The following is an 11,480-nucleotide window of genomic DNA, read 5'->3' on the forward strand; positions in this document are numbered from 1 at the left end:
TAATGTCCAAGGCCTCCTTGGAAATGAGGATAAATGGCCACTGTTCTAAAGTTCATCTGGTTAGTGCTCAGGGGCCATTCTGAGCCCCTCACAGAGGAGCCCTTCCCATGTAGCCCCGTGTGTCCTCAGTGTCCCCTCAGTGTGGCCCACTTTGTCCCCAGTGTCCCACACTGCTCCCAGTAACCTCCCTGCCATGGCCCTCCTGGCTCGCACCCTGGCACTGCTGGCAGTGACTGTGACCACTGCAGCCATCAAGGTGGTGCCCCTGGACATGGCCCAGGACTCCTTTCATGACCAGTACTGGGGCTCCAGGCCTGCCGTGATCGTGGCATTGCCGGCCCTCAGCCACTTTGAGTTCCAGGTGAATCCTCTGTGCACCCAGACCTGGGTGAAGGCCGAGGCTGAGTGGCACAAGCGGGGCTCCCCCTGTGTCCCCTCTGGCATCCCCAGCCCAGGCCGTTGCTCTCGTGGCCTACACAACAAAGGACATTTACAAGGAGTTCAATGCAGCCGTGTGTGCGGCCGGGAGCTCCCGCCAGCAATACCGGAACAACTTCCACTTCGAAACGCTGCATTTCCTGCAGACCCAGGCCCTGGTGACACTGAGGCATGCTCAGAATGGGCAGTATCACCATGTGTTCCGGGGTGTGCATGGTGTCTGGTTCCAGGCACGGCGTGGCCAGAGGGTCTGGTTTGGTCAATTCACATTCTAATAAATTATTCTGTCAAATTAATTCTGTTACATGATTCTATCAAAACAACTCCATTAAATAATTCTTCCAAAACGATTCCATGAAGTAATTCTGACAGAGCCAGTCAAAAGTGACAATTCCCATGCAGGGCTCAATGTCACTCAGCATGCCAACATTTATGGGAACGTCTCTTTCTCTCAACTTTCAGGAAGATGCTTGGGGAGCATCCCCTTCACGAGGGAGGAACCTCGGAGACATTTCATGCCAAGTATGAATAGGGGAGAGGAATTTCTGTCTGAGAGGGGACTGGGCATTGCCAGGGTCAGCTGATGGATGGCCAGGCCCAGCTCTGGTACTTTACGAGCAGTTGTCAGTTCAGGGTTGGTGATTTGGGCTGGTTTTAGCCCAATTTTGCACCAGTGCCGTGCCTGGCTGGTGAGGCACCTGCTGGAGCAGCTGTGGGGAATGACCTGGGGGTGCTACTGGGTGACCAGTGGAGCTGGCCATGTGGCCTGGAGCCAGGAGAGATCTGGGGGCACTCAGAGGAGCAGGGCCAGGAAGTCAGGGAGTGATCGTGCCCCTCTCCCTGCCCAGTGAGGCACATCAGGAGTGCTGTGCCCAACTCTGTTCAGCGCCATTTCCAGCTCTGCTCAGGGCTGTGTCCACCTCTGCCCAGTGTCCAGCTCTGTCCAGCTCTGTGTGCAGCTCTGCCTAATGCCATGTCCAGTTCTGCCCAATGCTCTTTCCAGTTCTGGCCAGTGCCATGTCCAGATCTGCCCAGTGCCATGTACAGTTCTGCCCTGTGCTCTTTCCCGTTCTGGGCTCCTGAGGACAGGAAAGACCTGGAGATCCCGGATGGCAGCATGGATGATGACCACAGTGGAGCATTTCTGTCACAAAGTGACAAATAACAGAGAAAATGGAAATTTTCCCTTCCCCTGAAGGTGCTGGACAGAGCCTGAAGACAAACAGGCAGAAATGATAAAAGGATTGACAGGTGTGCACACAAGATGAAAATCATGGCTAGAACCCATGGAGAAACAGATAAAGGGAACTCCAGAGGGGTTTTGGCAAGTTCTGTAACAGGAAAGAACAGCACCTGTGCAAAGAAATTGTTCCAGGAAAAGCGCCTTTGGTATCAAAGTATTTGGTGAAAATGATACCCAGAAGCCCCATTTTTACAACTCTCCAGGACAATAAAAGGAGGAGGTGGATCAATGCAAATGATTTACGGGAAATGTACAGTTTCTGTATTGGGAAAGGGACACAATTTCATGAATATTTATAAATATGGTGGATAAATACCCCATGGAAAAGTGCCTCCGTGATGTGCTGGACCAGGAGAGATCTGCTGCGAATCTGAGCTGATAAGGAATTGCAGCTTTCTGCTATCTCCAGATCCATCCGGGAGTTCACTCCGGCTGATTTTGGTATTGGGGCTGGGGGGACTCTGGGGGGACTCTTGGGAGGGACATGGGATTGAGGGATGGGGTTTGCGGACAAGGGGGGACACTGAGGGAGTCACAGGTCTGAGATTGGCGTCATGGGGGGTTCTGGGGGAAATGAGGGGGGACACGGGATGGTGAGAGTGGGGTGGGATTGATGGGGTGATGGGGGTCTGGGAGACACAGTGGGGGCAGAGGGTGATGCCTGGATTTGGGTTGATGTCCTGGGGTGATACCAAAGGAACTGGGGAATGGGAGTGGGAGTGGGGTCTGGGGACCAACTGAGAGGGACACTGAGGGGCTCAGGGAGTGACCCCAGGATTTGGGTGGGGATTCTGCTGAGGCTGAGGGGACTTGTAGTCATGGGAGTAGGATTGGGCTTCTGGGGACAATGGTGCTGTGGACTGGGGTCCCTGGGGCTGGGGGATGTTGGGGAGGCATAAGTAATCCCAGAATTTGGGGTCAGGGAACTCAGACATGTGCAGGGGTCGGCTGGGCAGGAGTGCCTCTCTTCCCCCTGACCCCACTCCCCTGCTGACCCCACTCCCTTGCCCAGTCCCTCACTGATGAACCCTCCCCGTGTCTCCCCCATGTCCCCTCTGTGTCCTCCAGAGTCCACACCGGTCCCTGTGGCCTCTCCCTGCCATGGCCCCCCTGGCTCAGACCCTGGCACTGCTGGCAATGGCCATGGCCACCACGGCTGTCGATGTGATCCCCCTGGACATGGCCCCAGACTCCTTTGATGACCAGTACCAGGGCTGCGGCCCTGCCATGAAGGAGGCATTGCCGGCCCTCAACAGCTCCGAGTTTGAGCAGAACAAGGAGTTTGCTGAGGTTTGGGTAAAGGCTGCAGCTGAGTGGCAGAGTCGGGGCCCCCCTGAGTCCCCTCTGTCCCCAGACCAGGCCACCGCCATCATGGCCTTCACAATGACTGACCCCAGAAAATTCAATGATGCCCTGCGTGTGGTCGGGCATTCCCAACAGGAATACCGGGACAACTTCCACTTCAAAACGCTGCATTTCCTGCTGACCGATGCCCTGGCCACGCTGAGGGACGCTCAGAACGGGCAGTGTCGGGACGCGTTCCTGATGGTGTGTGGCACCCGGTTTGAGGCACAGCATGGTGACACCATCCGGTTCGGTCATTTCATGCCAATATTCCTGAGCAATCAAACTGGCGAGTGCCCCGGTGAGACAATGCTCGAGGTGCACACGTGCCATGGCGTGGATGTCACGCCTTTTAGCGAACATCCGGAACCTAAAATTGTGCTGATCCCACCCTTTGAGACCTTCAATGTCACCCAATACACCCAGGAAGGGGACAAGACACAGATCCAGCTCCAGTCCACTGGGACCTACAGCAAATACAACTGCGAGTGGCTGCAAGGTAACAACACAGAGGACAGCCAGGGGGGATGGGGACAGCCACGATAAGGCACAGGGGACAATGACACTGGCTGGGGATGGGGGACAGGGACACTCACAGTGTGTGGGGTGACAAGGATACCCTGGGCTGGGGGCACCTATTCTGGGGTCACCCATTGTGGGCACAGGCACAGGAACATCCATGACAGGGAACAGAGATAGGGACCCCCACTTCTGGGAGGGAACAGGGACAGGAACAGCCATGCCAGGGGACAAGGGAGAGAGACAGAGACCTCCACAGTGTACCAACCCTGTCCCTCTCTGATAAAGGCAGTGCTCTGGGGATGGGCCCTGTGTATGGAAAACCTCCCCATGGCACTCCCTGAAACCCTGTAACCCCCTGTAACACCCCATGGCCCTCTAAGCCCACCATGACTCCCCTGATCTCCCTGGCCCCTGAGCCCCCCGTGTCCCTCCTGACACCCTGTCACCTGTCACACTCATGCCCCCATCTCTCCTGTCACCATTAATCCCCAATTATGGCTATCCCTGACCCTCATACTACCCCTATTGCCCCACTGATTCTCCTCTTTTTCCCCCAGGTTAGAGTGTCCCCAGGGCTCCTTTCCACCTCAGAGGACTCCTCCTGGCCACCACAGCCTAGGAACTGGCCACCTGGATCCTCTGAGCAATGAGGCTATCAAGGTCACCAAGGTCACTGTGGTCACTGTGGCAGCTGTGGCCACCATGATCACCAAGACTCCCTCAGCCCCAAGGCTACCACAGCCACCCTGGCCAGTGTGGCCACCAAGGCCCTTGTGCAAAGCAATTCTAATAAAAAATTCTTTCAAAAAAATAGATTAAATGATTGTGACAAAGCCAGCAAAGAGAGAAAATTGCTAAACAGGGCTCCCCACAACAACAATCTTGGGAAGGTCTCTTTCTCTCAACCTAGAGGAGGATCCCTAGGGAGCATCCGCTTCCCAAGGGAGGATCCTCAGACACATTTCATTCCAAGCAGAATAGGGGAGAGGAATCTCTGTCTGACAGAGACCTGGATGTTCCCAGGGTCAGCTGATGGATGGCCACGCCCAGCTCTGGTGCTTTACCATCAGTTATCAATTTGAAGTTGGTGATTTGGGCTGGTTTTAGCCCCATTCAGTGCCAAAATCTGCACCAGACTCCTCTCAATGTTGCCGTCATGGCCACATATGGGGCATTGTCCCTAGGGCACATTCCAGGCAGAGCATCCTGCCACATCCTGCACTTCAGGGGACCTTAAAGGCTGGAAACTGGGAGGTTCAAGAGGGCAAGGAAAGGTTCTGCCCCTGGGGAGGGACAGTTCCCAGTGTCAGTTCCAGATGCAGGGGACCTGCTGGATCAGAAGTAGAGAAGGACCTGGGGGTGCTGGTGGGTGACCAGTGAAGCTGGCCTGGGGTCAGGAGGGATCCAGGGGGCATCAAGAAGAGCAGGGGGAGGAGGTCAGGGAGAGATCGTGCCCCTCATCCCTGAGCAGGGAGGCACATCGGGAGTGACGTATCCAGCTCTGCCGAGTGGCGTGTCCAGGTATGGGCTGCTCTGGACCCAATCCTATCCTAAGGGATGACGCTGCCTGAGCTGGGGGGTTGGGCCGGGTGCCCACTCTGGGTCCTTCCAGCCTGACCCATGCTGGGATTTGGGGATTCTGGCAGTTGTGGTTCAGGAATTGTCCACTGGAGGGCAGCAGTGAGCTCAGGAAATCAGCAGCACTGCACATGTGCCGCTCCCAGCTGCAGTTCCAGGTGCCAACAGCAGGCGGCAGCACGAGCTGTTGGCGCTGCCGAGTGCCCGCCCCGCCCCATCCTGGCCCCGGGGGGCTCTGCAATGGTTTGGGCTGGAGCGACCTTAAAGCCCGTCCGGTGCCAGCCCTGCCATGGGCAGGGACACCTTCCCCTGGGCTGCGCTGTTCATGGCCCAGCCCAACCAGGCCTTGGACCATTCCAGGAGTGGGGCAGCCACAACTTTGGTATAGATGGGTAACATGATTGGCTCTCACAATAAAGGGATGAATATTGCATTTTTGTATTAAGAGAAGTTTTGTTGATTTATGGTTATGTTATTGTAATTTGTTGATTGGACACCCTCGGTTCTCCCCACAGCCCCCTTTCCCCAACCCATATTGTTTCTACCCAACAGCATTGGTTTTCACGGTAGGTTTCAGCATTGGATGTCAGGGACATGTTGGAGGGAGGGAGGGTGTGTACCTGTGCCCCTTGCATGGGGCAGCTGGGAATGGGAGAAGTTGTTGCTGGGGATGTGTGGCATGGCAACGCCTCACCTCCAATCAGACTGCAGGAAGGTCTCCACCAATGGACAGCAAGGAAGAGTCAACCGGCAGATTTTTGGTGGGGCAAGGGATTTATACGGAAAGTGTTTCAATATGTTTGACTGCTTATGAATATGTATTTGGCTGATGCAACCCCCCAGGAGTATAAAAGGCAGAGCCGCCGTTTTGTGGCAGTTGGTCACACTCCCAGCACTGTCCCTTTTTCCTTATTCAGTCCTCTTAAAGTGTTGTTGCAGTTTATTTAACCTTTAAAAATTAAAGTGAGCGGTTGTTTCTCACAGTCACTCTGGTTTCCATTACCACCAAGGCCACCATGACCCCCAGAAAAGAGAGGTCACCATGGTGCCAGGGCCACCACTGACATTACCCCTGGAGGAAAAGAGAAAAACGGGAAAAGAGAATGGAAGACAAATCAAATCTCTTGTCTCTTTGCAAATATTAAGATGAATTACTACATGTATATGTTCAAATATCTTTGCTTTTATTTCTGCTATTAACAAAAGGTTAGACATAGTAGTAGCGGTAGCTGATATTGTTACCAGTGAACTGTCTGTTTGGTGGGGATAACATCCAGTGGACATGTCATGAGGACCCTGCTGTTGAAATGCCAACTTTCAGCGTCTGCTGTCTGAAGAAAGTATGGACCAAGGCCCAGACTGGAAGTGATAAAGAGAAGGAGTCAAAACCGCAGCCAAGAAGCAGGCATGCTCTAAAAAAGGCTGACCCAAGGAAGGGCCATGTTAAATAATTCCTGGAATATGGAAACTAGTTTATGGAAATATAACGGTCTAGGAATATGCAATCCCAGTCCCATGTCCCTCCACAAGTGTCCCCTGGAGTCCCTCCAGCCACCAATATAGAAATTGGCCAGCGTAAACTAACTCATGGAACTGGAGGTATGAGAAAGCTGGAATTCTTTTTCAGCTCACACTCACAGGAGATCTCTCCTGGTCCTGCACATTAGGGGGGACTTTGCCACATAGAATCTATCCATCCTCATTATACATATTTATCAAAATGGGCTTCTTAGCTAATACAAAACCAGCACATTTCCCATAAATAATTGGCAGGGCTCTGCCTCTTTTGGGAAATAATTTTTATTGTCCTGGAGGGTCATAAAACTGGGGTATAAGGTTGTGAGTTTCACTGAGTGCCCCAATATTCCAGATGACCTTGACTCAAACTTTCACTTTTGCAGGCATTGCACCTGCTGTGTTACAGATCTTGCCAAAATCTCCTCACTGCAGCTCCCTTTATCTCTTTCTCCACAGGTTCCAGCAACCTTTGCCCTTCCGTGCCGTCACTTTTACATTCTTTTATTGTTTTTTGCTAGTTCTTCTTAAAACCTTATCCATCATCTCCTGGGGATCTGAAACTTTCTATTCTCTCTCTTATTGCTCAGCCCCCACAACCCCAATCCCACCATCCCTTGTCCCCCGAGTTTCCTCCAGCCCCACTCCCCACTGCTCACTGAGTTGCTGCCACACCTCAGATACCAGTTGGGCTCCCCTATCAGATGCCATCCCTGCAGGCACCTTGAGCCTGGGGATGATCTCTTGGGGGAGTGCCTGGGTGAGTTCCCTGGCCTTGCTGGTGTGGCAGGACAAGTTCTGGACCCCCAAGAAGTGATCCAGCAACACCAGGAGATACCTGAGCCCATGTAGGCGTAGTAGTCCAGAAAATTTGCCAGTAATCCCCAGGAGTGTTTCCTCTTCCAGTGATGCCTGGAGGTGATGGTTTTCAATTGAAAGGGTTCTTTTGAAAAGGTCCCAGGCATTGCTCTGTAAGAGACCTGACAGTTTTCTTTACAGTAAGCAGAGTATATACCATAAACCTTTGTCCCAGATTGGATTTCTTGGCCGCTTGGATGAGGAAAACAGTCACTGCTGTGCCCCACATTCATCTGTGCCAATCCTGGCTGATGTTGAGTTGTTTTGAAGAGCACCCCACAGATCTTGTGAAGTCTCCCCCACAAAGCAGGCCCCAGAATGACCTTCGATTTGGACTCCTATGAAAGGACACACATTCTGTAACTCAAAGATGGCCCTGAGGTCCACATTTCCCATGGGATTGCCTCTCCTTGGAGATTTTTGTGTAACAACAAAAGCAGCAGGCTCTGGGTGTGCTGGCAACCACCCAGCTGCCCAAAGACATGGCCATACAACAATCCAGGGCACACCAGCTTGGGGATTGACAAATCCCTGTGGGAAATAGACTTGCAATAAATCTGCATGAGAGGTTCTGCAACAAAGCCTGCTGGTGTTAATTCCTGAGAAGGGAATTTCAGCCCCAGAGGTGAGGCCTGGAGAGAGTTGGGCAGATTGAAAATTGGCTGCTTATCTAAAAGCCCACAATAAAGAGGGTGGCTGGGTGGGTTGGTGAGAGGTAACTCCCAATAACCAGGCCAGGCTCTCCCCAACTGATGCTGCAATTTGTAAAGGAGAAAAGCACCAGCAAAGCTCTGGGGAATCGATGCAATAGGGACTGGTCGGTGGCCTCAGTGTTCATAGGACAAAACTGTCAGGTCTGTTACAGAGCAATCGCTAATATCTTTCTTTTTAAAAGAAACCTTTGCATTCAAAACCATCACCTCCAGGCATCACTGAAAGAGGAAACGCTCCTGGGATTACTGGCAAATGGTTTTTCTGAGCTACCATGCCAACATAGGCTCAGGTATCTCCTGGAATTGATGGATCCATTTTGGGGTCCAGAACTTCTCCTGCCACACCAGCAAGGCCAAGGAAGTCATCCAGGCATTCCCTCAAGAGATCATCCCCAGGCTCAAGGTGCCTACAGGGATGGCATCTGATAGGGGAGCCCAACTGGTATCTGAGGTGTGGCAGCAACTCAGTGAGCAGTGGGGAGTGGGACTGGGTGGCTTTGAGGGGACAAGGGATGGCGGGATTGGGGTCATGGGGCTGAGCAATAAGAGAGAGAATAGAAAGTTTGAGTTCTCCTGAAGGTGCTGCATAATACTTTAAGAAGATCAAATAAAAAACAGTAAAAGAATGTAAAAATGTGCACAAAGAAGAGCAAATATTGCTGGAACCTGTGGAGAAAGAGATAAAGGGAAATCCAGTGAGGCATTTTTTGCAAGATCTGTAACACAGAAGGAGCAGTGCCTGCAAAAACGAAAGTTTGAGACAAGGTCATCTGAGATATAGGGGCACTCTGTGAAACCTACATCCCAACACCCCATTTTTATGACTCTCTAGGACAATAAAAATTACTTCCCAAAACAGCCAGAGCCATGTCAATTATTTACGGGAAATATGCTGGTTTTGTATTAGCTAAGAAGCCCATTTGGATTCTGCTGGGGTGAGTGGACTTGTAGTCATGGGAGTAGGATTGGGCTTCTGGGGGCAATGGTGCCGTGGACTGGGGACCCTGGGGCTGGGGAATGTTGGGGTGGCATAAGTAATCCCAGAATTTGGGGTCAGGGAACCCAGACATGTGCAGGGGTTGGCTGGGCAGGAGTGCCTCCCTTCCCTCTGACCCCACTCCCCTGCTGACCCCACTCCCTTCCCCAGTCCCTCACTGATGAACCCTCCCCGTGTCTCCCCCGTGTCCCCTCTGTGTCCTCCAGAGTCCACACCGGTCCCTGTGGCCTCTCCTTGCCATGGCCCGCCTGGCTCAGACCCTGGCACTGCTGGCAATGGCCATGGCCACCACGGCTGTCAATGTGATCCCCCTGGACATGGCCCCAAACTCCTTTGATGACCAGTACCTGTGGCCCTGCCATGAAGGAGGCATTGCCGGCCCTCAACAGCTCCGAGTTTGAGCAGAACAAGGAGTTTGCTGAGGTTTGGGTAAAGGCTGCAGCTGAGTGGCAGAGTCGGGGCCCCCCTGAGTCCCCTCTGTCCCCAGACCAGGCCACCGCCATCATGGCCTTCACAATGACTGACCCCAGAAAATTCAATGATGCCCTGCACGTGGTCGGGCATTCCCGACAGGAATACCGGGACAACTTCCACTTCAAAACGCTGCATTTCCTGCTGACCGATGCCCTGGCCACGCTGAGGGACGCTCAGAACGGGCAGTGTCGGGACGCGTTCCTCATGGTGTGTGGCACCCGGTTTGAGGCACAGCGTGGTGACACCGTCCGGTTCGGTCATTTCATGCTCGTGTTCCTGAGCAATCAAACTGGCGAGTGCCCCGGTGAGACAATGCTCAAGCTGCACACATGCCATGGCGTGGATGTCACGCTTTTTAGCGAACATCCGGAACCTAAAATTGTGCTGATCCCACCCTTTGAGACCTTCAATGTCACCCAATACGCCCAGGAAGGGGACAAGAAACAGATCCAGCTCCAGTCCACTGGGACCTACAGCAAATACAACTGCGAGTGGCTGCAAGGTAACAACACAGGGGACAGCCAGGGGGGATGGGGACAGCCATGATAAGGCACAGGGGACAATGACACTGACTGGGGATGGGGGACAGGGACACTCACAGTGTGTGGGGTGACAAGGATACCCTGGGTTGGGGGCACCTATTCTGGGGACACCCATTGTGGGCACAGGCACAGGAACATCCATGACAGGGAACAGAGATAGGGACCCCCACTTCTGGGAGGGAACAGGGACAGGAACACCCGTGCCCGGGGACCAGGGACAGAGACAGAGACAGGGACCTCCACAATGTACCAACCCTGTCCCTGTCTGATAAAGGCAGTGTTGTGGGGATGGGCCCTGTGTACAGAACATGGGTGGGCCAGGACCTTTACATGTCGCTCCCTGAAACCCTGTAACCCCCTGTAACCGCCCCATGGCCCTCTAAGCCCACCATGATTTCCCTGATCTCCCTGGCCCCTGAACCCCCCGTGTCCCTCCTGACACCCTGTCACCTGTCACACTCATGCCCCCAGCTCTCCTGTCACCATTAATCCCCAATTATGGCTATCCCTGACCCTCATACTACCCCTATTGCCCCACTGATTCTCCTCTTTTTCCCCCAGGTTAGAGTGTCCCCAGGGCTCCTTTCCACCTCAGAGGACTCCTCCTGGCCACCACAGCCTTGGCAGTGGCCACCTGGATCCTCTGAGCAATGAGGCCATCAAGGTCACCAAGGTCACTGTGGTCACTGTGGCAGCTGTGGCCACCATGACCACAAAGACTCCCTCAGCCCCAAGGCTACCACAGCCTCCCTGGCCAGTGTGGCCACCAAGGCCATTGTGCAAAGCAATTCTAATAAAACATTCTATTGAAATAATTCCATTAAACAATTCTGACAAAGCCAGCAAAGTGCGAAATTCCTAAACAGGGCTCAATGTCACTCCCCCCACCAACAAGCATTGTCCCTGGGGCACATTCCAGGCAGAGCATCCTGACACATCCTGCACTTCAGGGGACCTTACAGGCTGGAAACAGGGAGGTTCAAGAGGGCAAGGGCAGATCCTGTCCCTGGGGAGGGACAGTCACCAGTGCCATCTTTGGCTGGGTGGGACCTGCTGGAGCAGACCTGGAGAAGGACCTGGGGGTGCTGGTGGGTGACCAGTGAAGCTGACTGTGCTGCCTAGGGTCAAAGGGATTCAGGGGGTATCAGGAAGAGCAGGGGGAGGAAGTCAGGGAATGTTCATGTCCCTCTGCCCTGCCCAGGGTGGCGCATCAGAAATGCCATATCCAGCTCTGCCAGGTGCCATGTCTAGTTATG

At 53.5% G+C, this 11,480-nt stretch overlaps 2 pseudogenes; both read left to right on the forward strand.

Moving 5' to 3' along the window:
• The first annotated feature begins 193 nt into the window (after positions 1-193).
• LOC129124391 (erythroblast NAD(P)(+)--arginine ADP-ribosyltransferase-like) lies at positions 194-4,190 on the forward strand (annotated as a pseudogene).
• Positions 4,191-9,447: 5,257 nt separating this feature from the next.
• On the forward strand, positions 9,448-10,871 carry LOC129124455 (erythroblast NAD(P)(+)--arginine ADP-ribosyltransferase-like; annotated as a pseudogene).
• Positions 10,872-11,480: the final 609 nt, after the last annotated feature.

Source organism: Agelaius phoeniceus, chromosome 1 (genome assembly GCF_051311805.1).
Source record: "Agelaius phoeniceus isolate bAgePho1 chromosome 1, bAgePho1.hap1, whole genome shotgun sequence".
Lineage (NCBI taxonomy): Eukaryota > Metazoa > Chordata > Aves > Passeriformes > Icteridae > Agelaius > Agelaius phoeniceus.